This window comes from Octopus sinensis, linkage group LG15 (assembly GCF_006345805.1).
Source record: "Octopus sinensis linkage group LG15, ASM634580v1, whole genome shotgun sequence".
In the NCBI taxonomy this organism is placed as follows: domain Eukaryota; kingdom Metazoa; phylum Mollusca; class Cephalopoda; order Octopoda; family Octopodidae; genus Octopus; species Octopus sinensis.
This window is the reverse complement of record NC_043011.1, coordinates 48,799,989-48,804,481: the sequence shown is the minus strand read 5'-3', so window position 1 is coordinate 48,804,481 and position 4,493 is coordinate 48,799,989.

Genomic DNA, 4,493 nt, shown 5'->3' with positions numbered 1-4,493 from the left:
AAAACTAGTAAGCTGGGGTACTGCACTAGGTTCCATTCTGATTTGATGTAGTTTCTACAGCTTGATGCCCTTCCTTGCGCCAACCACTCCAAGTGTGTAGTGGGTGCTTTTTATGTACCACTGGCATGGGTGCCAGTTATGTAACACCAGCATCAACCATGACTATGATCTCACTTGGCTCAATAGGTCTTGTCAAGCAAGGTATATCGCCTAAGGTCTCAGTCACCTGTTGCTGCCTCTGTGATGCCGAACTTTTGAATGGTGTTTTTTATATGCCATCGGCACAAATACCAGTTTTGCGACATTGGCACCGGCCATGACTATGAATTCATTTATATATACTCTTTTATTCTTTTACTTGTTTCAGTCATTTGACTGTGGCCATGCTGGAGCACCACCTTAAGTGGAGCAAATTGTCCCCAGACTTATTCTTTTTTAAGCCTATTACTTATTCTCTTGGTCATTTTTGCTGAACCACTAAGTTACAGGGACGTAAACACACCACCATTGGTTGTCAATCGATGTTGAGGGGACAAACATAGACACACAAACATACCCACACCCATATATATACATACATATATATGACGGGCTTCTTTCAGTTTCTGTCTACCAAATCCACTCACAAGGCTTTGGTCGGCCAGAGGCTATAGTAGAAGACACTTGCTCAGTGTGCCATGCAGTGGAAACAAACCTGGAACCATGTAGTTGGTAAGCAAGCTACTTACCACACAGCCACTCCTGCACCTGTATATATATATATATATAAATTTTTATTCGTAATGAGATAAAAAACGAAGGCTGTGTAGATTTTAGAACATTTATAGATAGAAGGTCTCACAGCTGTTTTCAGGATATTTATTATATCCCTTCATCGGAGACGGGACCTTAAGTATGATCTATATATAGCACTTATTCAGCATTACCTGACACCTTTGGGTCTCAATGACACCATTACCTCTCATAAACTATATAGCTATCTATATATCTATCTATTTATCTATCTATCTATCTAGCTATCTATCTATCTCTCTCTCTCTATATATATATATAAATATATATATATATGTATACAATGGGCTTCTTTCAGTTTCTATCTGCCAAATCCACTCACAAGGATTTGGTCGACCTGAAGCTATAGTAGAAGACACTTAAGGTGCCACACAGTGGGACTGAACCCGGAACCATAAGGTTAGGAAGCAAACTTCTCACCACACAGCCACGCTTTTGTCTATGATTGATATTAATCAAAACATAGGCAACAGGGCAAACAGATCAATATAAAGATCAAAATACATATATATTAATTTTTTTTTATCCGGCAATCACCTGGGAAAAGCAGTGTAGCCAATTACGGTCAGAAGATATGAAATAAACAGCAAACAAACATTATTAGAAAATATTGAATTGACAAAAATATTCATAAAAGGAAGTGTGTTTAGCTGGGTGGGTGGGAAGAGATCGGTTTGATATATTTTGATTTTCTCTTTTGATTTTTTTTGATTTTTTTGTTGTTGCCATTGAATATTCTATTTCTAAACTTACACCTAACATTGTATAGAATTGAACAGTAAACCTGACACGACACACTTAGAGAGGCCAACTGAGTAGATAAGTGTACATTATATTAATGTACCACCACCACCACCATCGGCGGCGGTGGCGGTGGCGGCGGCGCCGTTGCCATCGTCATGATCAGTATAGTTATCATCACTATCATCACTACCATTATCATCATTATCATCACTATCATCGCTATCATCACTATCATCGCTATCATCATCATCATCATCATCATCATCATCACCATTATCATCATCATCATCATCATCATCATTATCATCATCACCATCATCACTATCATCATCACCATTATCATCATCATCATCACCATCATCACTACCATCATCATCATCATCATCATCATCACTACCATCATCATCATCATCATCATCATCATTATCATCATCACCATCATCATTATCATCATCACCATTACCATCATCATCATCGCTATCATTATCATCACTACCATTATCATCATTATCCTCATCATCATCATCATCATCATCACTATCATCATTGTCATCGTCATTATCATCATCATCATCATCGTTTCATCATCATCATCGTTTCATCATCATCATCATCCTCATCATCATTATTTCTACCAGCTGTTATTGATACCATCAGTTGTTGTGGTGGCTACTGCCAACCCCTCTACAACCACCACCACCACTACTACTACTACTACTACTACTACTACTACTACTACTACTACTGCTGCTGCTGCTGCTGCTGCTGCTACTACTACTACTCCTACTACCACTACACCAATTTTGCAAGCAACAACACACAGGCCAAAGAGAGAACTTCTGTGGAGTTACTCTGATTGCTAGAAACTGCAGTGAAGCTTCTCTCGAGTAACATCCTATTGTCATAAAGATAGACTCCGGTTGATACAGGTTAATATAGTTCTTAAAAGTGCTCACTACAGCTCAGAAAAGACAAACCAGAATGCCTTTGTACAGAGGTATACTCAACCAGATCTGACCTAGGGTTGGAACAACAACAACAACAAATTGATTGCTTCTACCACCACCACCACCACCACCACCACCATCATTGCCATTGCTACATCCAAAACTACTACACCGTGAACACTATAACCAATACTACCACCACCACCATCACCACCACTGCCACTGCTGCAGCCGCTGCCACTCTCAGCCATAACTATCAACACTACCACTATTACCAATACTACATCACCACCGCGACCACCAGTATCAATGGCACCACCATTGCCCTACCACAACTACCACTTCAGCACTATCACCAATTCCACACTACACATAGCTAAACAACACCATTACCAATACTGCCACCATCACCATTACCACCACCACCACCACTACGCCATTGCCTCCACCACCAATCCCTCACTACCATAAGCACCAACACAATCACCACCACCACCACCACACCACTGCCACCACCACCATTACCACCACCATCACCACGCCACTGCCACCACCACCACCAATCCCTCACTACCACCACCACCAACACAATCACCACCACCACTACCACCACCACTATCACCAATACTACTACCACCACCACCAATTCCTTACTACCATAACCACTAACACTACCACTGACATCAATACCAGCACCACCACCACCAGTATCTCAGCCACCACTATCTCTTCCACCACCATCTCTGCCACCACCATCACCAATCCCTCATTGAACATAGCTACCAAAAACTTTCAACATTACCTATACCACCATCACTAACACCACCTCAGCCAACACCAACACCACTTCTACCACAACCATTACCCACCCATCCCCCGTTACCATTAAAGCTAGATACCATTTTATCATTCCATCCACAAATGCACTCATTTTTCATTAACAATTTGCAAAAACAAGAACACAAAATCATAAACTTACCAAATTAGGTTTGTAGCTGTATAAAAATGATTTGTAAGTGAAGCATGACAGAAAATTATATCGCAATAATAATTTAATAATGAAAATATATTCTGAAAACTTTTATAATGATCGCTCTTATCATCCTCAACAGAAAACATCAACATTATTAATTTAATATTATTGCGATAAAAGAAACCCTTACTATTGTTATTTTTGCTATTTTCACCACCTCTTCCATCATCATCATCATCATCGTTTGTTTTTGTTATGGAATTTTTTATGGTTTTCTGCTTTTTTTTTTTGCCGCTTTCAAATATGTACTCTTTGCAAATATAATTCGCGAGAAGTATCTATAATTTTTCATGCACATAGTTTATGGATTGGTTGTAGAAAACAGTGTCATTTATTATGTGTGTAGCAGATGTCAAAGGCTACAGTTGGAATGTTAGAAAGGGAGGGAGACAAGAAGGTAGCAAGTTATGTAGGGGGTTTATTAGTAGATCGGTAGGTAGGTAGGTAGGTAAGTAGGTTGGTAGGTAGGTAGGTAGGTAGGAAGAGAGGGAGTTAAGTAGGGATATTGGTAGGTAGATAGGTAAGTAGGTTGGTATGTAGGTAGGTAGGAAGAGAGGGAGTTAAGTAGGGATATTGGTAGGTAGATAGGTAAGTAGGAAGGTAGATTCTTTGGCAAATTTGCATTCGCTCGTGTTCCTGGTCGCAATTCAATTTCCGGCTGGAAACAACATCAATTAGTTTCCTTGCTAATTCACTTTGACTAATTTTGGTAAAAGTATCGATCTAATAATGACTTATCATTCTTGATACATCATATACATATGTATACACACATATACACACATTCTTTGTAATTCTAAGAATACTAAAAACTGCAGCTGGTTGCATCTATATGAAGCTGTCCAATCGGCCAAAATTTTTGACAGTTTGCATCCTTACTGACATAGTATCATTTCCATCTGTACCAAAGATGCACACGTATGTGAATGCACACAAACACACACCACATATGCACACACATACCATGCACACACACA